Here is a 26538-nt window from a genome sequence, read left to right on the forward strand (position 1 = left end):
CTGCTGATTTATTTGGTTATTACTGTTAATTACTGAGGTATTTGATGGTGCTAAGCTGTAACTGCTGTTCAGAACTCCTATATGTTTTGAGAGCTAGCTAATTTTCTAACTTACAAACTGCTTGTTTTTTTATCTTGTTTTATGAAGGTAGAGCTTTAATTATTGAATATGACAGGCATCCTGCTAACTGTTTTGCAGAGGTCATTCGTGTTCTGATTACATTTGTAAGCATTCTTATGGCATGCTACTGTACTTAGAAGACTTACAGGCTGGACTTTATAATTGCTTTTATAGAAGGCTAAGTGAACGCAGTTCATGTTACTGTTAATTCATACTGAATAACATAGCTCTAGAATTATTGTCCTAAAACAGCCATACTTTGCTTTGTTTATTATATCCTGTGTGTATTCACTGAAGTATACAGCTGTTATCACTGGACTTAGAGGCTGTATGTTACTGCTGTTAGTCTATGGTTTTACAGAGCTGATACTATATGCACTATAATCAATTTTAATTATAATGTATGCAATATAATTAATTTTGCTCTCCAGCTCTATTCCTTGCATGCTCTCCGCTTCACATTGTTGTAACCTTTGCACTAATTCTGCCTTATTTACCTTTATTTTTCAGTTTACATGTTTTTTTTTTCCTGAGTGACCCCCCCCACCCCCACCTGGGATTCACTGCATAAAGCAATTTCTACCTTTTCCACTGAAGCTGGCTATCTTATCTAAGTAAAACCTCTGGGAAACAAGAACCTGACTCCCTCCAGCTTTTCAATTGTAATAAGTGAACTACAATTTAGGTTTTGTAAACTGTTGAGGCTTAATGGCGTATGCACAACAACAGTGAAGGGATCTATCCAATTGCCACTAGATTGGGCTATACTACTTTGAATCAGCCTTACACTCACACAGTGTTCCAGTCCCAAGCATTGGGAAGATGGCAGAATGGTTAAGGTGTTTGCCCTGCAAACACAAGGTGCAGGGTTTGATTCTCACATGGGATAATTGGCTAGGCTTAAAATGGCCAACAAAGGCAATAAGCCTAGTACTAATCTAGGAACCTATTTACTTTTTAATTTGGTAAAGTAATTTCCCTCCCTCCTTATTGACTACATTTGCTAGTTTACCCCTAGGATCCAATTAAAATTAGCCTGAAAATTGGTGTAAAATTAAAAAAGAATAAAACAAATTAAAGTACAGCCAAAAACATTGCTTACATATAATCATACAAACCAAACCAAAAGCCCAAGGTAACTCTCAGAGTCAGCGTTAGCCCCACTCCACTCGCTCTCGCTGCGCTCGGCTCGCTCCGCTCCCCTCCCTGCCCCCAAATTCCATCTGCCCCCACTAGTGCTAAATTTAAACCAGACTTTGACACTCCCTTGCCACTCCCCTCCTGCTAAGTACCAATCAGCACCTCACACATCATTGAGCAACCCTGCCCCCTTAACCCATTTCCTTTTCTCTCATTCTTCCACACTGTTAGCACAGTCAGTCATTAAATTTGGCCCGCCCTCTATCAAAATGCAAACAAGCAAAAAAACACTAATTACCCAAATGCCTATACTGTTTCTATTTTACCATCTCACTGCCTACGAACAAACACTTGACCATTGTATTCACTACCCAAATGGTTAAACAGACATCCATGACTTCACACATAACACCAAACACTTTACCTTCCCCAGCACACCAAATATACCACCCTCTATAAAATACCACCCCTGTACAGCCACAAAACATAATCCTAAAGACAAAGACTATATAAAGCTTATAAACAAACTCCTAAAGCTCAGAATATCCTGTCACTATAACCTTATAACACATGGAGACATTCATCCCAATCCTGGCCCACCGACACCCAATAACCTCCACTCCCCTACCACAACCTCCACAGTCAAGCTACCCATGAATACTCCCACTAGTTCCCTCCTAGCATTTCACCTAAATATTAGAAGTATTAACAATAAGATTCCCAACATACACGCCCTCCTAGCAACCCACTCCCCAGACATTATGTGTCTTACGGAAACCTGGCTAAAACCCAGTACTACTGACAATGAGATACTACCTCCAGGATACAATATTCACCGGTTATACTGTGCTACAAGGAAAGGAGGTGGGATAGCAGTCCTTTACAAAAATACTCTAACCGTTAATATAGACACCATTCAACCTCCCCAATTCAATAATGCGGAACTTCTCATAACCAAGCTACAGATTAACCAAAACAAACACTTGAACATCGTCTGTGCATACATTCCAAAAGGCAACAACCATAAATACCCTAGAAGATCTCCTTTACTGGTTATCCACTACCTATCCCCAAGAAACCATAGTTCTTGGTGATTTTAACACCGACTGGCACCCCTGCTCCTCCGACCCCCCCTCACTCATATAAACTTATCTGGGTTTAAACAGACCATAACCACTCCTACTAGGATAAACAAACCAACCAACAAGGAAAGTATCCTAGACTCGATCCTAGTTAATAACCAACCCCAACTGTACACAGCTGGTACTCTCCTTGATGACCTCAGCGACCATTGTCTAACCTATATCATAAAACATAAGGCAGGAAACCCTCACCAGCCCAAATATAAAACATTTAGAAACAGGAAAAACTTTGATGCTGCTATATTCCAAAATGAATTAAAAGCAGTTGATTGGTCAAAACTAAAAAAATCTAACAATAGAGGAGGCCATAGATCACTTTAACACTAAATTCCTAACTATCCTTGATTCCCATGCTCCAGCACGTACAATAAAAACTAGATCAAATACAGCACTATGGCTCGCAAAAGATACCAAAGCTAAAATCAAAACTAGAAACAAAGCCTGGGCCAGCTGGAGAACAACCAAAGCCCCATTTGACCATCTCAAATATCGCCAACTCAGAAATGATACAAAAAATCTATTTTACTGGGTAAAAAAAGCTTCTACCAAAATCTCCTACAAAAACACCACAGCAACCCTCAAATGTTCTGGGCAGGCTTAAATCAACTACTTTGTCCAGGTCACTCCACCACCCCAACCCTGGCTAACTGCACCCATAGTTCCCCAAAGACTATAGCTAGCACCTTTAATAACTTTTTCACTGAAACAATCCAATCCCTAGAAAATCAACTAACCCCCTCTAACTTAAACCACATGCTTAATCTACCTAATAATCACCCAGAATTTAGCTTCCAACCAATATCCACTAGTTTTATCAAAACACTTCTAAAAAAACTAAAACCTGCCACCCTCACTGCTGACCTCCTCCTCCCCGCAGTCTACCTACAAATAGCGGCAGATGCCATTGCATATCCCATATCTATCCTCATCAACAGAACATTATCTGAAAATGCTATCCCCTCCCTCTGGAAAATATATCACGTCATCCCACTCCATAAAGGTGGTAGCTCCTCAGACATATACAACTATAGACCCATTGCCATTCTTTCCCCACTAGCCAAAATAATGGAGAAATGTGTACACAAGCAACTAATGCAATACCTTTCACAGAATAACTTACTATCGGACTCCCAGCATGGTTTCAGGCCGTACCACAGCACCACCTCAGCCCTTCTTTCCTTTACTACAGCCATACACCAAAACAGGAATGACAACAGGCTAACCTCTGCCCTCTTTCTTGATCTAGCAAAAGCCTTTGACATGGTCAACCATGAACTTCTCATTCTTTCACTAAAATCTATTTCCCTCAATAAGCCTGCTATCCAGTGGTTCCAGTCCTACCTGACTGGTAGACAGCAAGCGGTACTATGGCAGGGAAAACTCTCCAGCCAGTTACCTCTCACACTTGGTGTCCCTGAAGGGTCCATACTAGGTCCACTACTCTTCTCTATTTTTATCAACAGCCTCCACATTGCTGTCCCTAAAGCCACCTGCATTCAATACGCAGATGATTCCACTCTCATCTGCTCAGCCACCTCCCCATCTTAACCCAAAATACATTTAACACTATTGAGAACTGGCTCACCAACCAACGCCTACTTCTGAACCCCAATAAAACTAAACTTCTACTCTTCTCTCCCACTAGTAGATCCACAACACATTCATTCTCTGTCACATCTAACAATGGTACAACTATTTCCCCAGATAATCACACCAAACTGCTAGGGGTTATCATAGACAATAATCTCAAATTTGACCTACAGGTCAACAAAACCATACAGACCATCAATAAGAAGCTTGGATCACTGTATAGAAACAAGACATTTTTAAACCCACTGGCTAGGACTGCAATCGCCCGATCACACCTACTCTTTACTCTTTTATATGCATTGCCTGTACTCTCAAACCTCAACAAATCCGAACTAAGTAAGCTGTCTCATAGCTACAATCATATTGCCAGATTCGCCACTGGCTCCACCTATAGAACCCACCACTGCCAGAATGCCAGAACCTTAAACAACTAGAGTGGCTAGAACTGCCCAGCTTAATTCAATTCAATCAACTCTTAATAGCGCACAAAATTTTGTACCACCCTGAGGATACCCCCTCACTTAAAAATATTATTAAGCTATATAGCAACCTAAGATCCCTACGGTCAGCCGATAAGCTACTGGTCCAAACCCACAAAGCTAATAACTCTGCTGGTGAATCCCTGTTTGCCAGCTTCACTGGCAAAACCTGGAATTCATTGCCACACTATATAACCCTACAATCCTCCAAATGTCTCTTCAAAAAAAACTTCAAACAGTATCTCAAAGTGAATTGGTTATGTCCATGTACCAACCCTGATTAAAAACTAAAAAGTTATAAACTAAAAGCATATTCTGCAATTATCATACTTTGTAACTACATCACCAAGCTCTGCTTCCAGTCTGATGACTCTTACTTTTAATTGTCTGCCCATGAGAATTGTGAGTCCCTACTAGGGAACACTACTAACCCATTGTATATAATCACTTTGTTTTTATAATTGTTTGCTAACCTCTGTGTAATCTATGTAAGTTTGTCTATGTGGAGCTTTTCTCCCCGGGCCTCCGCTGAAAATGGACATGTATCCAGTCGGACTATCCCAGTAAACAAATGTAAAATAATAATAATAATAATAAATAAATAATTCTGATCACAAAAATAACAGCAAAACACATTTGATCTGCTTTGCAAGGGAAAATACAAACATGGACTTCCAAGATGGCTGTACATTGAGCAAGGATTTCATTACAGCTCTCTCTATATGAAGACTGAGAAATTGTTTCAAAAGTCAGTAAAAGTTAGCACTTTGGGTAAAATTCAGTTGTTGGCTAGTAAATGCATTGCTTGGATGCCAGCTGAGAAAAAAATCTGGAGAAAATAGCAAAAATTCAATCAGAAAAGAAAAGGAAGAAGAATAAAAAAGCACAGGCTGGGAAGAACCTTGCAGCCGTTCCCAAAATGTAGTTCCAAGTGTCAGCTTTAGTACAAGAGATGGCTCTCAATAATTCAGAGGAAAAAAATGCACTTACAGATGTATTTACTAAGTGAGACATTGAAGGAATATATGCAATCAAAAGATAAAAGCCTACAAACCATAGAATAAGTTTTAAATAATTAGAAAAAAAATACAGAAATTAGAGGATGAAATGAAGGGAAAAGTGGCTGAACTCAAAGCTTCTGAAGAAGAACTGTGTAAAATTAGTAAAGGTGGAAGACAGAGCACACAGGGAAAACCTGAGATTTTTTGCTATACTAGAGAAACTGGAAGGAATAGATTGTGTTAATTTTAAGAAAGCACAGACAGGCAACGGGACTAGTGTTCCACAGCTGGGTTTATTAATTAAGAGGTCACATTGTATGTATGCTCCAAATCTGGCAACGAGAAAGCAGTCAAGACCTATATTCATAAACAGGCAATCATAACAGAAGAGCTGTTCTGACAAAACTATGTCAGAAGAGAAAACTATCAAAAATTGGAATACACTATCAATCTGATCAGTAGCAGTAAGAATCCAAACACCAAGTGTACATGGGGACCAACAAACACAAAAACAATGCATGATTACCAACAAATTACTCAGCTGAGAGCAGTTTGTAGAAGTTAAAGTAATTCAGTATCTTTTGTCAAACAGATCAGTATGGAAGGAACAGCACACACTGAACACAAAAAGAGAGTGACAAATGAATGAACATACACAAGATGAAGATACTGAGAATGAGACCTGGACCTTTAAGAGATCATTTGACATCACTCCCCTCAAGAAGCAGGATTTTCACAGGGGTCAGGAAAGCACCTCACCAGAGAAGACATTCCATATGGAACAGACCCCAAATCATGTCTCCTCTATATTCACCACACCCCAATTAAGCAGAAAACACAGAGATTTCTGAAAAAAATCCATTTGCAAAAGGACCACCACCATGACTATTGGCACAGAAAAAAGGCAGACAGCCAAAAGCAACACCACATAACTGAATACCAAAACTATCAGAAATATCCAAGCACCAAAACAGGGAACAAGGAACAAGAAGCAGCCAAAGTGTACTTTAATGGAAACAAGCACCACAAGGTCAAAATATGGAACCACTCAAGCACACCATAACAGTAATCGAGGAAGGTGGACTCAGCATAGGAATAATGTTCATGCCTCACTGCAGAAGTGACACAGTGGGACTATTATTTTTTTTTTTAAACAGGAAACATCTTTATTAAATTATTACATATGGCAAAGGCAATCATACATTTATATAAATGAAAACAAACCATCTTAACATAATTTTAGCTGCAAACATTATACATCACAAACTATATTGACATAATTTTAGTTGCAAACATCATACATCACTTATAGTCATTGTCAGTTAAACATTGCATAGCTCATTCACATCCTTTCTACTTTTAAACCTTGTTCTTCTTCTGCATGTATTGTTCCCACATTTACCCTTTTTTCTATGTAATTTGCACCTACACTTTTCTAAAGATCCCAGTTCCAGTTGTTTTATCTCTGTTACTATATTCACTACTTCTAGTAAAGTTGGTTTAGACCTTGATTTCCATTTTCTAGTAATTGCTTTTTTGGCAGCCATCATAATTAGACCCAGCAAGGCCTTAATATGTCTAGACAATTCCGATTCTGTATCATAACTCAAAAAGTAATTTCCTTAGTTACACCAATTTGCTCACCCAGTATCTATGACAGTACAGTCTGCAGGGAATCTTTAAAGTCTGCCAGCTCATTACACTCCCAGAAAATATGTCCCCAATTACCTCTTTCTTCCTCAACACACCTCCAACATTTGCTGTCTACCTGAGGAAAAATTCTTTGGAGTCTATGTGGGGTATAAAAATACCCATGTAAACACTTCCAAGCAAAGATCCTAAATCTTCTAGACTTTGTTGCATATTTGGGAGGCATAGATATATACCCCCATTGTTATATTTGGGAGGCATAGATATATACCCCCATTGTTTCATTGTGAATTGCTTATCCAATCTCTCTTCCCAATCCTTTCTAACCTCCACTGACTGATTCTTATAGTTATCATGCAATATTTTATATCTTCTACTAATTATTTCTTTTTTAACAGCAGCTTCTGTTCTAAATTAATTTAAAGCTGTTTTGTAGGAAATTGAATCAAAAAGTATATTTTGTGGAAAAGAATATAGCCCACAATACTGGGAAGATATTATAAACAGGGACAGTACCAAGCAAAAAAAAAGAAGTAACTTCTCTCCACCAATGCATCCCTTCATCTGGTCTTTTGAGGAGAAATGTGGAGAAGATATCAGGAAAATCTTGAAACAAAAACTGCAAAACAGAGGTTTTATAACATCTCCAAAGACAAATTTATGTACTAAGAAGTCTGAGTAATGATAAAAGAAGACTTACGGAAGCAAATAAAAATGGAGGAATTTGTATTGCAGACACTGAAGCCTACAGAGTAATAATAAAAACAATGCTAAAAATATTATGTTCTACAAACCAAAGGGTATGGACCACGTAAGGGAAGAATATGATAAACCTGACACCATACTGAATGCCTTACATGAGGAAGAATTGTAACAAAGCAAGTGCTTTGAACTTCTGACTGTTCTCTTTCTCTAGCAACCTCAAGTCCCACAGAATCCCCAAGAATCTCACATGCCAAGCAATAATCACAAGGGCTGAATCAGCAACAGAACAAATTTCTATTTACACTAAAGACAGTACTTCTTTATGATTACTGTATCCAAGCCATGAAAGAAGCACTCAGCAATTACTCCATCCCCAAAGCCGAGGAACTCATACTAATGAAGGTGCTACTAGAATCCCTACTTAAAAAGAATGACTTCACATTTAACAACAAAGCCTACAAGCAGACAAAAGGAGTAGCTATGGGGGCTGTCATGCCCCTAGACTAGCTAACATTGCTCCTGCCCTCTGGAAGGAAGCCACAGTCAGCAACTCATAATTCCACATCTTGGTGGACTGCTACTACCACTTCATAGATGATACTTTCATTTGCTGAAAAAAACTCACTCTATGATACTGGTTGCCTCATGGACTATACTGAAAGTTCTACAGAGTTCCTTCATTTCACAGCACAATACAGCAAGGATAAAACAGAATTCTTGGACCTTACCATTCAGAAGAGAGAGGGTCATGATAGACCTGTAAATGGCTTATACAGGAAACCCACTAGAGTGAACGTCTTATTTCATGCAATCACCATTCACCCATAGGGCACTAAGTGTAATGTGATGAAATCACAGGGAATAGGGATGACCAGAGTCTCAGGGTAACTAAATATCTTCCTTAAAAATACTGAATAACTACAGAAAGAATTAATTGACAGAAGGGTACCAAGAGAGACTGCTTACTATTAATCTACTAAAGCCAATTAAACTCCTCAGAATAAATTCCATCTACATTTTAACCACCCAGAAGAGAGCTCAGTAGGTAAAGAAACATCTACAAAAACCTAAACTCAGAAAAGAATACAAATGCCATTAAAGATGCCATCTAAAACAACTGGAACATTCTCACTGGCAACCACTCCATCTCCAAAATACTTATTTCAGAACCTAGCTTCATCCTTAAAAGAGCATATAACATCAAACACTTCACTGAAAGCACCAAGGAACCTCCACTTGGCATGTCCACAACATGCACATACCCCTGCTTACGAAAACGATATAAGTTCTGTGTATTTGCAATCAAGAAAAACTACTTTTACTGCCCTAACACTGAGAGGAAATTCATGAGCAGGACTAGAGAGAACTGTAATAGTGATTCTGTGGTGTATAGAGTAAACTGTAGCAAATTAAGTCTCCTACATACGCAAAATTATCTGCCCAATGAAAGGAAGTTGTCAAAATACTTCTCAACTGCATAATCCTCTGGAAAAATATTTGCCAGCACTGTAAATGTTTTTATTCCATGTGGCAGAATGGATTAACAACAAGCCACTACAATGGGATACTAACTCCATACTCAAAAGTAAGGAGTACCTTGAATGGCAATTAAAACTCCAAACTTATAGGCCCCAGACACAATGAAATATGTTCCCTTAAAAGTGTTCTACAACTAAAGAGATTGGGCCACAGCAACTTTTGCTAACATACACAAAGACGTAAATGTACTATTTTAATTTGTTAGTTTCTTATCAGGTGAACTCCTCCAGCAGGATATTTATGGATGACTTAACCAGATTTTCTTATTTTCATCCCTAAATATGCAAGGTTAAGCCTATAAATACTGCTTTTTTTAAAATAATGCATTTACTACTACATACCTACACTGAGAAGAAACTCTTTCCAGTTCCTGATTTGCCCATGGATGCTATTCATCATCTGATATAATCTGCACTTGTAGTCTTATTTCTGTCATAAGTGATCCCATGCATTCGAATTATTATCTTTGATAAATACTCTATAGCTCAGAATCTTAAACATTTCCTTACTCAGAATAGTTTGTCTTTTATTTTAAAACATCTCTACATATACTACAAAAGAGCTTTGATGTCAAATTCTCCTCTTTTATCTAAGCTTACTTTTAATTTTATTGTTTGAATATTCTGATACCTGATAAGACTGGTTTGGTTTAACATCATGATCCCCACTCAGATCCAAAAGTTCAGCTGAAGTTGCACAGCAAGGGAAGCAACAAGAAACTGTGGCAACTCGGACGCAGTCAATGTTGTGAAGTGATAGGCTAGTGAGTTCCCATATAAAAGAGCAGTGGACGACACAAGATGAAGCTGAAGAGAATATGTCACAAGAAGATGTTCTGGAACTTTCTGTAGAATGCTAGCAGGGAATGGAGAACAAAGAATGTGCCCTTAGTTTAGAAGAAAATGATCTAAGTGAAGAGTTGCTTGATTTAACAGAGATGGATAGACCTGTTTAGATCAATGAAAAAAATAGATTACAGAAAGTCAGTAATTCCCAAAATGTTAGAGGTTTGATAAAACAAATGAACACAGTAATCAAGACTGTTTTTAAAAATTCATGTAATATAACATAAGTAAATAGGATATATTATTGTGCAGCTAAATTCATGACAGATACAGTCTTACCACAAAAACACAGGGCAGTAAGGGAAAGGAAGGGAAGAAATCAAATGTCATCATGGAAGTATTGAATAGAGAAAACTATAAAGTAATTACGAAAAGAAGTGTTGCTGTTACAAGAGTACAGAATAGAGAACAGATTGACAAATATACTTAGAAAGACAGACATGATAAACGAAACACAGTAACAAAACATACTATTGTACACTATAGCAAATAGTAAACTAAAGACAGTACAGGCAGAAAAAATGTAGAAGATATGCAGATAAATATAAAGCAAAAGTACAAAATAAACAATTTATTGATGACCTCAAAAAGTTTTATAGAGAATTGGGAAAAAGGCAAAAAAAAAAAAAAAAAATATATATATATATATATATATATAAAAATATATCTATATATATATATATATATATATATATATATATATATATATATATATATATATATATAACTATATAGAAACACCACCAAAAAGAGAAAAAATAGACACATTTTGGAGAAAAAGATCATAACAAAGATGCTGAATGGATAGAAGAAGTAAAATAAAGAATAAGTTCAAATATACGTGATATGAAATGAAATGAAGTAACGGCTAGAGAAATTGAAACAAAATTAAGAAAATCTCCTAATTGGAAAACCTCAGGCCCAGATACAGTACCCGACTTCTAGTTAAAAAGATTAACATCTTTACATGAAGATTTAGCCCTGAGTAAGAACTATTTATATATGCAACCCAAACAGACACCAGCCTGGTTAACAACAGTGAGAAACAATACTCCTTCCTAAGCGTGAACCTGCAAGCTATCCTAAAAACTGTAGACCAATAGCGTGCCTTCTGATGATGTATAAACTATACACTAGAATTGATGTTGACAGAGTTTATAGTCATGCAGAAGAAAACTCAGTCATGGCAACAGAACAAAATGGTAACAAAAGAGGAACAAAGGATAATTTGTTATTAAATAAAGTTGTAATGGAGAACTGTAAAAAGGGGAGGAATCTAGGGATGGCATGGATAGACTACAAAAAAGCATTTGACAACATCCGACATTCATGGATAAAAGAGTGCTTACAAATGTATAAGATATACCCTACATTGATTGATTACATTACAGTGACCATGAAACAGTGGCAAACCACTTTGTAGCTAAGCCAGGATAAAGACAAATTTTTAGCCCAGTGATAAAAATTTAAAAGGGGAAATTCCAGGGTGACATTTTGTCACCACTGCTCTGTTGTCTTGCTTTTAACCCATTAAGTTGTCTACTTAACAGATTAAGTCATGGTTACAATTTGTCTCCCAGAAAACAACAAAGTGTAAAAACTTCTCATCTTCTTTTTGTGGATGATTTAAAACTGTATAGTTCATCAGATGAGGAACTAGAAGCACAACTGCTAGTTGTCATACTTTCTCAGATGATATAAAAATGTAATTTGGTCTTGATAAATGTGTGAAAGCATCCTTTAAAACAGGAAAGATGTAGCACCAAGAAAATATCAGTCTGGGACAGGAATGTGATATAAAGGAACCTGAGCAGAAGGGAGTTGTACACAGTATATATATATATATATATATATATATATATATATATATATAATATATATATATATATATATATATATATATATATATATATATATATATATATGCATATGTGAAGTGATGAAGGGTCAGTGATAAAACATGAACAAATGCGAGTAAAACTTAGTAATGAATATTTTAAAAGACTAAAATTAATACTGAAAACAGGTCCAACATCTAGGAATAAAGTCCAAGCTATAAATCCATTTACTCTTCCAAAGTACTGGATCAGTTGGACAAGAAAACAAGAAAAATGCTGCATGTTTATGAAATGATTTATAAAAAAATCATTGTATACCAAGATTAAATATTCCCCATTCTGAAGGAGTTATGGACCACCTTGAAACTGATTCCATGTATAGATCTGTAACCGTAGGACTGCGTACATATCTGCTGACCTCACAAAATCTAGACATAATAAAAGTTTTAAAACATGAGGAGAATAAGTCTAAAATGACTTCCCTGCTTAGTTTAGCAGAAGCATATTGGTGTCAAGTGGAAATGGAAATCAAACCAGAAGTAGACAAAAATCTGCAGTAACACAGTGTGTCAGAAATAAGCAAAAGAAAGAATATAAGGTGAAGGAACAGATGAGAAGGCAAGAAATGTGGAAAAGGCATAAATATAGTTTCAAATACAGAAAATTCCTGGAACAACCTCGTGTTCATCAGGATCTAAGGCAGGAATAGTTAAGGAGAGGTGAATTTAAACCAAAAGATGAAATGTTAATATTGGCGGTCCAGGACAGTGAAATGTGTACACATCAGTTTACAAAGTCCATCAAACATGTCAAAGAAACAGATAAATGTAGGTTTTGTTGAAGTTTCTACCACATGGGATCACCAGCCATCAACAGTTCAAAAAATAGATGCAAGAAACCCAGCTATAGTAGTCCATAAAAAAAGACAAAAGTAACATTGATCACTGAAATTGCTACACCCAGTGATTACACAGTGTTTTACTTTGACTTAAGAATAGGGTCCATTCCCATCATGGTATTAGAAGCCCAAAATACTTGGAGAAATTAAACTGGAAGAACCCATTATCCTGCTATGCTTTTACTGATTTAATTACTGTACTCTAGATATATTCCTTTCTATACGTATGATGATTAATCTTTAAAACTAAACAATGTAAAATGCACCCAAATAGTATTCCAAATCCTCTAACCCCCCAGCAAAAACTATTTGCCTAGTCATAGTTTATAGATGCTGACATTTGTGCAGTCACTGAGTCATGGTTTAAGGCTGCAGAGAGCACCCCAGCTCTACCAGATTTCCTTCCACACATTCAAACCACAGACTGAAGGCATGAAAACTAAAGGAGGCGGTGTATCAATATTCATTAAAGATAAATACACCTATGGATTGGTTAAACAGAACAATTCCCTTGAATTACTTCAGGTGCAATTAACTGTAGGTAAGACACATCTTTGGATTATTGCCAGCTATAAGACCCCCCTCCATGAATCAGGACATCTACTCAGCCTACTTGAGTCAATCAAGATACAACCAAACACCCTAGTTTGGGGGTGACCTTGCCCAAAGGATCCTGGATTTTGTTAATTCCAATGCCTTGGAGCAGCTGGTTGACACACCCACAAGGGGCTCAAACATCCTGGACCTGGTGCTCACCAACATGAGGGACCACTGCACCTCCCCCCAGTGTGTGGCCATCCCTGGTGATATCTGACCACAAATCAGTCTTGCTAGAAGTAACTATAACACAAGACCCCCCCCTTAGCAACAACTAGACTAAATAACTTCTCCAAAGCCAATTACAGCCTCTTACGTGATAGCATAAATAGCTTCATAGCCCCTCCCCCCACTGATGGAACAAACAACTATGCTGAGTTATACACCAATGTTTTATACAAGCACCTGTACAATTGTATTGACTCTGCCATACCTGACAGAATCAAAGCAAGATCTTCAAGGAAAAACAAACCTGCCTTGTGGACAACTGCCATTAATAGGCTATACAACAGGAGAAAGAAATTGCTGCCTAAGACTAGGAAGGAATGGTCTCAAAACTGGAAGCACTCCCTCCTCAACTTAAACAAGCAAATAAGACTCCTAGTGAAGTCCTCCAAAGCTAACTACAAATCCAAATTAGCTTCCCTAACTAAGGATAACCACAAGGCATTTATTAGTTACATCCATAACCTCAAAGGTAAGGCCCAGTTTTGTGCTGATCTAGTAGTTAATGGTACTACATATATAGAATCTGTGGATATAGCAAACGTGCTGGCTGACAGGTTCAGTGAAAACTTCACTCCCCTGTCCCCACCACATATACCTCAAAGCATTGCTAACACCTGCCCTCACCGAGCATCTCCAAGAAAGCAGGTCTTAAATGCCCTCTCCAATTCCAAAAGCACAGCCTCTATGGGACCAGACAACATCCCTGTGTTCTACATGGGTTACAAAAAGAATTAGCATCACCACTGAGCACAATTTTCAATCACAGCCTAAGCACTGGCTTTGTCCCAGTGGAATAGAAAGCAGCTGCTTTCATCCCTTTGCACAAAGGAGGTGCATCCAGGGCCCCTGGAACTATAGACGCAGCAGCCTGACCAGCCTTATCTGCAAGGCCATGGAACAAATCATCATAGACCTTATTAAAAAAGATATAGAAAATCTCCAAATACTTGACCCCACCCACTGTGGCATTGTCAAGGGGAGATCATGCCTGTTAAACCCGGTGGACTTCTTCCAGATAGTCACCAAAGACCTAGACAAGGGCAAATCTGTGCATACAGCCTAACTAGACTTAGCCAAGGCCTTTAACATAATTCCCCACTCAGGCATCATTGAAAAAATAGAGGACTCCACATCCTCCAACAGACCTGCAACCAGTGGTGTTCCACAAGGATCGGTTCTGGGACCCCTACTGTTTGGAATATACTTCTCAAAAGTACAGGCTAAAACTAACGGACTGTAGCTGACAAAGTTTGCTGATGACTGTAAACTGAGAGCAGTCATTGAAACAACCCCACTGATGTCAGCATCTTGCAAGAAGGTCTTATGCAGACTAATGAATGGTGCCAAAGTCATGGTCTTAAACTTAATGCAAAAAATGCATTATCATGCTCTTTGGCAAGCACAATGTTCTTGCAAACTACCACATTAATACCAATACCCTAAGCACAAAGTCAGTGGTGAGAGATCTGGACATACAGGTTGACAGCAACCTTAACTTTGATCACCATGTCTCCACAGTGGTAAGAAAGGCATTTTATATTGCTCATCTCATAAGTAATAGCATTGCCTTGAGAAAAAAAAAGAGGTTATAATCCCCCTGTACTCTTCCCTCATCTGGCCAATAGTAGAGTACAATGCTCCCTTTGGTATGTTCCTTTCCAAACACCAGCAGCAATTGGAGAAACCACAAAGGTTCCTTACAAAGAACATTCAGAGTCTTCAAGATCTGTCTTACGCAGACAGAATGAAATCATTGTCACTTTACTCTGTGTCATACAGACTGCTCAGAGGTGACCTGTGCCTTGCATATGAAGCAATCTCTGACCCAACTTTAATGGAAATACTGCACATTTGCAACTCAAATGACACATAGGTCACTCACTCAAAGGACCATAACCTGGTAAGTGACATCAACAAATCTTGCTGGAGAGACAGATTTGTCTCACAGAGGTTGCCCAACCTTTAGAACAAGCTTCCTAGTTATGTTAAACAAAGCCCCTAAATGGCTCTATTTAAACATAATTTGGACAATTGGATAGGTAACCGGAAATTCACCCCAGGGGTTCCACCTGTGTCCCTCTTGAACAGGGGCAATAGGTGCTGATTTTAGTGTCTGCTGGAAGCAGACACCCTTGAGAACATGGGTTGACCTTGGCTAGGCTTGTAAGGGCCCTGGGACCATTAGCCTAGTAACCTCCTATGATCATGCTTAAAGGCATTACACAGCCAGGTGTGCTCTGCTGTGTAACTAACAAAGGCTTCCTTTTGTTGCTAATTAACTGACTCTTTCTTATGCAAAGTCTGTTTTTTTTTACTGTGTCTTTATTTTATTTTTGTTATCATTTCTAATTTATAAGTGTATACATTCATTTATTGATCTTTCACTACAACCTTAAATTAAGCCAATATTCTGACAAAGTCAGAAGGCAAAATAATTTTTCATTGCTAGCAATAAAGGACAACATAACATAAACAACTGCGCACTGTACCACAACTTTGGAATGTATGTAGGCATTAAGGATAAAAATGAGGTAAAAACAATTCTTTTATGAAACTTCTGTATATTCAGAAGTATGCCTATACCAATGTTTAGCTAAAAATTAAAATGATGTTTTTTTTTTATTTTTATATTTTGTTTATTTTTGGGGTATTGTTACGTGACAAGGAATAATAAAAATATGCTCAACATTTTCAAATACTAGTATAAATAATGCCCAGTCACAATTCCCAAGTAAATTAATATGTTTTATCACACTAGTCACAATCTACTATCATTCTCTGTTACAAACAGTCACCAAGGCCATTGACGAGGGGAAGGTGGTCCACACAGCCTACCTGGACCTTGCAAAAGCCATTATAGATAAGCTCACCAGCTTAAATATAAACCCCTATGTCACTAGATGGATTGCAAACTAGCTCAAGGACAAGAACCCACATGGTTAGAATTGCTGGAGCCATGTCAGACTCCAAACCAGTTACAACTGGTGTCCCACAAGGCTCAGTCCTGGGACCTCCCTTGTTCGGTATATATTTCTCGGAGGTACAGGCCAACACGGAAGGCCTGTGGCTGACCAAGTTCGCAGATGACTGCAAACTGGGTGCCATAATTGACTCTCCAGCCGACACAAGCATCCTCCAAAAGGGCCTCATACAGACAGACAACTGGTGCCAGAGCCATGGCCTCAAGCTAAATGCCAAAAAGTGTATAGTCATCCTCTTTGGCAAAAACAAAGTGCCCACAAATTACCACATAGGTGGTAATCCATTAAGTACAGAAGAAGTAATTAGGGACCTGGGACCCAAGTTGATAGCAATCTCTCATTTGACAACCACGTGGCTAAAGTGGTTAGAAAAACATTTTATATAGCCCACCTAATCATGAAGGGATTCACATCTAGATCAGGGGAGGTCATCATGCCTCTTTACTCATCCCTCATCAGGCCCATAATTGAGTACAATGCCCCTTTTGGGATGTACCTTACCAGACACCTGCAGCAACTGGAAAGACCCCAAAAGTACCTCACCAAGAGGATAAAAGGTCTCAAACAGATGCCATATGCTGCCCGGTTAAAGAAACTCCAGCTCAACTCAGTGGCATACCGCCTGTTCAGAGGCAATCTGTGCCTGACGTATAAAGCCATGTCCAACCCGGAATTAATGGACATGCTGCACCTCAGAAAATCCAAATCCCATCGAGCTACGGGCTCGAGAGACTTGAACCTCAACACTGAAATAAATAGGACATGCTGGAGGGACAGATTCATAACCCAGAGGCTCCCTTCACTCTGGAATAAAATCCCAGTCCAGGTTAGGCAGAGTCCCTCATTGACTCTCTTCAAGAGGAATCTTGATGAGTGGATGGGAGATCATAGGTTTACCCCGGGTATCACTTCTGTGTCACATTTAGACAGAGGCACAGTATACTAACCTTGAAAAAGGGCATAGCAAAATAAATTTAAAATGGGTGGTGAAAGCCAAACACATTCTGGCTAGGCTTATAAATGCCCTAGGGCAGATAGCCTAGTATGAACCTATGAACCTATATGCAGTCCATGATGTAACCTACTTTTGCATTACCCTCTTGATGGAACAAAATATAAGGAGTCTAGAAAATGCACTGTTCAGAATGATTTCTGTACATCTGAGGAAGCCCAAGCAATATGGGCAAAAGTGATTGTCTTGTACCTATTAAGATATGTTCTCACTCAGAATAAAGCTTTTAATGGATCATGAAGAAACAAGTTTGTGGAAATCATTCTGACTAAAGGTACCAAATTATTTTAACTTTTACAAACTATTCTTAACTGATTGATTTGCCTGGTACTCCTATATTGCCTCTGGCTGAAGTATTAAAATCAGGAATACCAGTGTGCTTTTGGAAAGTGTTATTCACTGTACTCTAGGCAGGAGTGAATCAAGTTTATCCCAGAAATCATGGGTCGTCAAAAGGTAGGAGTGAAACTCATGTTGTTATAGTTAGCTGGTTTCAGAATATATTTTCTTAGATGATTAAAACATTTGGGATACAAAACAGGTTAAGGATGAAATAAAAACAAATAGTTAACAAAGAATGAAACAAAAAGTTGAAGTGGACTCTGCTTCTTAATCTTCTTAAAATAACAAATCCCTTACAGAGAGTTTGCCAATGAAACATTTTCCATTCATTTAAAGGAAAATACTTGAGTAACAAAAAAGCCTAAGAGCTGATTAGAAGAATTGTGGGTACCTTGAGCTTGTACCAGAGATTGATTTTTAGGAAGTCATCATAGTCAGGAAGAAGACCAGTAACAAGATGAAATTAGTGAATAAAGGGTAAACATTTAAAGCATCAATCCATTAAATGCAGTTTAGACATGTTAGTTGTGATTTTGCAAGAAGAAGTAGCTGAAAAGACCAGAAGTTTGTTGACTGTGTTAAAATGGTGGGTGGGCTCTAAAGCATAAACCCAGTGTTATGTCAATAATGTTTGGAAGGATACTGAAGGAACTGAAGAAGTAACTGTAAGTAAAATAATTTTTGTTATTAACTATCGTATAAAATGCCATTATTTAAATTGCATGTTATATTACAAAACAGTTCTATAATTTATGCAGACAAAGGCTTTTTAAAATGTGAGGTAGGATAAGTTTTATCAGTAACTGATGTATATCCTGCTGATATTAAAGAGCAAAGTGCTTTTTAAAATTGATATGTAGGCAGGATTTACACTATAAAACATAGAAAAACTGGAAAGAATGAGTTTAAGTTAATATAATGCTGTGAATCCTAGGCTGCTGGAGGCATGTAATAGTCTATTGATCGTATTATATGTACAATTAAAGGATATATTCCTGCTTTATATAGGTGGATGCTTAGACTAACATCCTTAGTCTGAGCTAAAAATGGGATTCTTTAACCAGATACTTTTGAAAAGGTAAAGGAAATAATAAAAATAATGAAAAGTGCAGTTCCTTCTTACATCTGCAAAGTTGCTACCTGTTTTTTTTTTCCATTAACAAATGCTATTTGAGACAATGAGTCTGCAGGTGCAATCAATTAATCAGGAAAGTTATGAACAGTATAATCTGAATGAAATGTACAGGGTATCAAATATTTACCCGTTAAAGTGAAACTGGCAAGCAGTTTGGTGAAAATAAATGATATTTAAAACTGAGTTATGTCCCCAGCAGCTTTAATATCTTAAAGCAATAAACAATTATTTAAGGGTTTCCATCACACTCTTTCTTAAGACCAAATGTTAAAGATTACTGAAAGCGTGCAATTTGCTTTTCACTTCTGTGAGGGGAATGGGAATAAGATAATGTGAGACAGCAATCTGTGTAAGTGGGAACACAGATTCTAGCTTGCAATTTACCAAAATTAACTCTCATTTTAAAATAGTGCATCTGGATGCATCCACTGATTGAGGGACAATGACCCCTACATGGAGGGGTAAACATCCTTTTTTTAAAAATGTATATAGTTTCATGTGTTTTCTGTGAATTAAAAGGAGTTGAGGTTTAAAAAATATATATTTATTTATTTTACTTCATGAGTGTTTTATTGAAGTGAGAAGTCTGGGAAAAGGTGACACAAGCTGAAATAGAGATGAAAAGAAGCTACTAAATATTCATGTTGCCAGTCATTAGTGTAGGCATGTAAGCTGCACATTGGCAACATACTATTCAAAATAAATGACATGTATAATATGTGGAAGTGACAGCTTTTTTATCAGAATGGCTGCTTTCTCGATATTAACATGGAGTGTAAATGGCCTTGTAAGTATAGACAAAAAACAGAGAGTATTGATTGCATTTGAAATCACAAATATCTGGGTAAGTCTACCAATTGCTGATAGCCTACAAACCACATCTCAGGAATCAACTTGCGATTAATGCTTCTGTTTTGCTCCTGTTCAGAGAAGGAGCACAATGACATTACTTTCTAGACTTTCTAGAGACTGCCAATCACTGCAAATCCTGATTCTTGGGAGATAGCTTAGGATTAATGCTACTGTTTTGCTGCTAGTGAGGGAAAGAGCACAGAGAAAATGATTCCTGACTGTCTGTGATTGGGCAGTATGCATCTGACCTCCCTGACTAATCTAGCTTGGGACCATTGTGCAACTTGGCAATCTTGCACTGAGCTGCTGTACATGCTGTCCGAGGCATCTACAAGGAAAAAGCTGCAATCAACCCACAAATGCAGAGAACACTTGTGATGAAACTGTTGATCACCAAAGAACCTGTCACCTGCTTCTTAAAAAACAACTTTAGATTAATGCTACTTTTTTTGTTTTTTGTGAGAGAAGGAGCAAAGGGACACTGATTCCTAACTGAGTGTAACTGCAGTGAGACTAGCTCTAGTAGTAGCCATCCTGTGACATACAGTGATAAAGCCCTGACTATGGCCCAAATAACCTAGGTTCAATTATAGGCTTGGATGACCGACTGAGCAACATGGAGGGATGGGCATTACCATTCTTGGGAGGGCGATGATGTGGTTGTCTCCTGTGACAATCTCTGGTGGAGGCAGGGAATGTTGCCTGGTAGGAGGCATAATCCAAAGAGCAGGTGGGGGTGGAAAAAGCTGAGCTGCTGTAGAGGTGGGGTGATGTGCTGCAAAATCTCCATTGCACGCTTGCTCCTTGGACATAACCATATCATTGCATCGGAGGGAGGACTGGGTCAGGAATAACTAAAAAAATCCCCACAGTATATGGGGATGGCTGAGAACTGCAGGACACCATTAGGTTTCACAAGCAACCCTGGCAAATTAACAGAAGTAAGTTCTCTGGTATTTAGGAATAGCTGGTAGACCTAGCATTTATATGGTGAGCTGGATAGAAGTTCTGTAAGAATGAAGTAAGGGAGGAGGACCAAAACAAAAAAAAATAATAGTAGCCAGGTAGTAGCCAATAGGAAATCACCACTATCATATTTGCTAACCTACTGAGTGACTAAATTAGTGATTTTTTTTTTTTTTTTTTTTTTTTTGCTTAAAGTAGCTTACTGGTTCTTTCTGGTGGCAGAAGAAGGTTCCCAAACTATTTCTGAGTTATACCTGCTACTGAGGCTAAGTAATAGTATTGCTATTGGTTGGCATGCTCTAATGAGCATTTTGTTGCTTATTTTCTGAGTTATAAATAAGATGATTTAGCAAGATGATGCCTATCATGCAGTGACACACTGTATACATGCAGGTATTTAAAGCCTTAACTTTCCCTGTACAACCTACTCCCCTAATTCCTTTTGTGCTTTAAACAGTAAAAAGTTGCATAAAGAGACAGTGGTTTATACCAGGCATACGTTGTTCTTCATGTGTAGACATAGATTTTTTGTTTTAGACATATAGCACCTCCAGTAAATCAATTCCAAATCTCACAGGTGGAACTTCCTCTACAGACCGCACTAGCAAGCACCTGGAAACATGGATTTGAACTTTCTAATTATCTCTATAGCTAGCCTGGTTGAAATGGGCATTCTGAAACTGTAACAATTGTCTCATGTTAACTGATAACCACCGACTACTTGAACTGATGGACACATTGAAAGATGTAGTTGCATAATGTTATTGGTGGCAAAGCTCTCACATAGAGACATGACAATTAACAAGTAGGTGGTTAATACCACACAACACCTCACTAAACAGAGCACACACAACTCGCATCAAACACACAGACCTTCATGTGGTGAAGTTCTTAGAAGTAAACTACCTAACCACAAAGGCCTCCTAAAAGTAACCTAAAAAACAATTACCCTCAGCAACCACACAAACACACAACACAGGCAGTACTCACCATCATACATATGAGACTCACACACTCATTTCAAAATATGATAAGGCAAACCTCCACACAATACAATATCCTAGTCATAGGTGACTCCACAGTGAACTACACTGATGAAGCACTCACCAGGCTATGCAAGGAGAGGATCATGATCACTTGCCTAGGCTCTGCCACATTGCACAAGCACTCATGTTTGCTCCATAGGTAGACATATGACACAGTCATAGTACACGTGGATATAAATGGCTTGAGATGTATCTCTAGACTATATGAAGACAGGCATGATGGAGCTCTTCAGAATGTGTGTCTGAGGCTAGTATGAATGCCTTGAGCAGCATTCTGTCATAACCAAGAATGATGCTACAATACAAACAAAGGCTTGTTGTTTTCAACAATTGACTTAGCTTCCTGGTATCATTCAAAGAGTGTACAATATGTATCAGCCTGGGAGGATATGTTAGACAGTCCTAACTGATTTGCCAGGGATAGCCTGTACCTCTCCCCTTAAGGCTTTTGTATATTTGCTAAATCCTTGTCTGCCTCACAGTGCCTTTTTAGGCAATGCCAGTCTTCTAAAGCTTCCAGCATAGCAAAACAGAATTTGGATAACATTAAGTTATTGCTACTCAACATCAGAAGCCTTAACAAAAAACTCACTCCACACAAGCACTCCTTACCCAGGAAAACATTGATATATGCATCATCACAGAGATCTGGTTCAGGATCAATGAAAGCACTCCATCAGTGCAGGGTATGAATGCTTATCACAATTTCAGGCCCACAACATTAGACAAAGACAATGAAGGCAGTGGTGTCTTCATATTCTTAAAAAAAATCACCTCCAGGCTCTTTAGACAAGATAATGACCTGGAACACCAGCACATCCAACTTACTATTAATGAAACCCATTATCATATTATAGCTAACTATACAACCCCCTCTATGCTCCCTTCATCCCACACCTTCTACTTAACAAGTATGGAGTCCTTATGTATTAAGCTAAACATCATTCTACTTGGAGACTGTAACAACCTCTCCATAAACTAAGACACTTACACATCCTTAAAAATATATACCCAGAAATTTATGGATTTCATCAATCCAAACTCTCTGGATTATTTGGTTAGCACCCCAACCAGGGGTGATAAAATCCTGGATTTAGTTCTTACCAATATGGAGCAGCTGTCCTCCTCACCAACTGTAACTTCCTCTCTAGTTAAATCAGGCCACAAATCAGTCACATTCACCAAAAGACTGATGCCTGAAACAACTTCAAATACCTCTATATTCAGAGATTATGTGAAGACTAATCTACTAAAACCGAGTGATTACCTGGCTAAATTCAAAATTCCCTTCAATCCTGACAACCCCACTCTGTATGCAGAATCCTTTACTGCCAAATTCTGTGGATATGTAAGTAGCTGCATAGATTCATATTCACCCATCAGAGATAAATACAACTCCAGATTCAAACATATACCCCTGTGGTGTTATCCTAATATAAACATGATTTAAAAAAAAAAAAGGTATTCCAGGATTCAAAGATGGCCACTGTACTGTGAGCACTGCTAGCACCTAGTTCTCTGAACTACCCTGGATCAAAACAAACCCAGAACCAGAAGACAAACCAGAGTTAAAAAAGCAAAAAATAACTCTGAATATCTACTTTAAACAATAATCAGCAACTAAAAGAGGAAGAAAAAGTGACAGATTTCTATTTGAGACAACAGGATTAACTATGATTTATGAAAAATAGTCCAAGCCATGTGGTGTTAAGGCCCCGCAACTGAATACAAAGACTGGGGGAAAACTACAAACAGCAGGATGTCGAAAGAGGAAAATATTATGGAGACCATCACAACTAAGACAAAATTCTCAGTTCTAGCATCTCCTGAAAAAGACTTCACTACTAAAAGGCAAAAGACAACTAAATAAACAGACAACTCTAAATCTGCAAATAAACCCAAGACAGACCAGACAGCTAATTTGGAAGATATAAAAGCTGCCTTACTACCTATTCGACAAGCAATAAAGGACCTATCCTTACAATTTCAGATCTTTGGTGACTCTTTCAGTCAAATAACTAGAATGGAAAACTCTGAGTCCAAAATAGCAGAAAATGAAATAAAAATAGACTCTATATCTAAAAGAACTGATTCCCATGGCAAAGAAATACAAAGCTTACAGGTAAAAATAACAGATCTTGAAGCAAGGTCTCGAAGGAACAATATTATCATCAGAGGAATGCCTGAAACTGTGACTCATAATAACCTAATACCAACAATCAGACAAATAATAAACTCCTTGCTAGATGAATCGGAATAATACATCAAATGACAGTAGAAAGAGCCCACAGAGCTCTGAGAGAAACACAATCAACACTGAAACCAAGACCTGTATATATCAAAATACTAAACTTTCAAGATGTAAATAAAATCATATTGGCAGCAAAGAAGAAAGGCACACTTACTTGGAACAATAACAAAATGTCCTTTGCACACGATCTTCCCATTCAGATTAGACAAGCAAGGCAACTCCTCTCTCCATATTGCAGGCTTCTAATTGAGAAAAAAATCGAATTTCAGATGAAGTACCCAAATACACTTATTTTCTACATTAAAGAAGTCAAATACATGGTCGCTAGCCCCAATGAAGCAAAATAAACTTTTATGGCTGTTTCTAAACAGATTCCACCTTCAGAAATGAAATAAAACCAGAAAAACTATAAACACCCCATCGAGTGAAGAAATAAGCCGTTCCACAATCATTCTAGATGGGAATCCAACCCTTACAGCTTCCCCTTGCTCCCCAAGCCTTTACATCTATGAAGTGAGCCACGAGGAACATAGGAAAAGGAAATACAATCTGGGTAGGAACCAAAATCAACTGCCAGTTTCCGATGTGCAAATTTCAAGAAGGCACCACCTCCTGGGACTTTGGATGACTAAATCATTCCCCCTACAATCTCGAGAGCTCCAATATGAAGACCAAACAGCCTGAAAGAAGATATAGCAACCGGTCTAACATTCTACCAACAGAAAAATGGAAATTGACCTCATCAACCAAGAAATAGCTGCTGAATACAAGAGGACCAGTAAACTACAAACAAAACCTTGAAGAAATGAGGTACTGTTGCACTGAATCTCTAATTAAAACTGTACACCCATTGCCATGGAACTAAATATAGAACCCAGTCTTAAATAGCAGATAAGGAACAAACTGTTAAAAACTGGGTAGTTTACTGATAAATGATAGGGAAAAATGAAAAATGCCTTGTATAAAGACTATACAATATTAAAGTATTTTGAAGAGGAGAAATCTCAAGAACACACAAATGTAACCTAACAGGTTGCAGAGAATGTAAATATACCTCAAATTTGTAAGCTTTAGCTGATGACCCAACTGGCTTGGATGCCCTTTTTTTTCTCTCTCTCTCTCTCTTCCTACCCCTGAATATAGGTGCCAAGGACACATTTTATAACCCATATAGGTTTGTGCGGAAGTCTTTCTAGGCACCTAAGATGGACAAAAAAAATGGATAAATGAAGGGGAGGAAAGAGAAGTACAATGTTAGAAAAATGTAAATATGACAAGTTTGACTCTTAGCTAAGAATATTATGTTACAGAACTTGACATAATTCACTGTGGAAATGTTTATTAATGTCCTGTTTAACACACTGTTAGTAGGGGTAAGTCACAAGTTAAAAAACATAAATGCTGTACTTTAACTGTAACAACATGACTGTGTAAATAGTTTGATAGAAGAGTCTAGGGACATTATCAATAGTGCTTTTCGAGGGAAATAGTCTGTTTTCCTTTGTCCGCATTGTAAATAGTAACGCAAGGGGGATAACACATATAACATTTGTACACAAAGAGGAAACACAACCCAAAATTAGTTGGAGAAGTAAACCTCATGCTGAACTTTAATTCTGCCCCCTGATTATTCCTGGTCCAAGAGTACAGTAGTTAGGCATAGGGTAGGGATGGGGATACTCAGATGCTTTCCAAAATTATCATGCAATAACACATACAAAGATCATAAATCAAAAGTAACATACAAGGTACATTTAATGAACATACTCAATAAATAAATGTGGGAATTTGATTCATGGAATGTTAAAGGACTCCAAAATAAGCAAAAAAGAAAACTACTTGTACACCTCACACTGAAAACCAAAGCCCAACTTTATATTACAAGAAACACACCTCACTATAGAACAATGGACAGAAATTGGCAAGAAAAAATGGATAAGACAAATCACAGCCTCAGAGGGAAAAACAAACAGTTCAGGAGTAGCCATAATAATTAAGAACCAATTCCAGGGAAAAATACTTAAAACCCAAGCTGACAAGGAGGGAAGATGGTGCTATGTAACATTTACTAACCCCACACTTCCAAAGCCTATAATGGTACTTAAGGTATACGCACCCTGCAACAATCAACAATATTTTTTATGTCACTATACCCAACCTTAAACCAATTTAAAGATCATT

This window comes from Protopterus annectens, chromosome 7.part0 (genome assembly GCF_019279795.1).
Source record: "Protopterus annectens isolate FY-2018-M chromosome 7.part0, PAN1.0, whole genome shotgun sequence".
Lineage (NCBI taxonomy): Eukaryota > Metazoa > Chordata > Ceratodontiformes > Protopteridae > Protopterus > Protopterus annectens.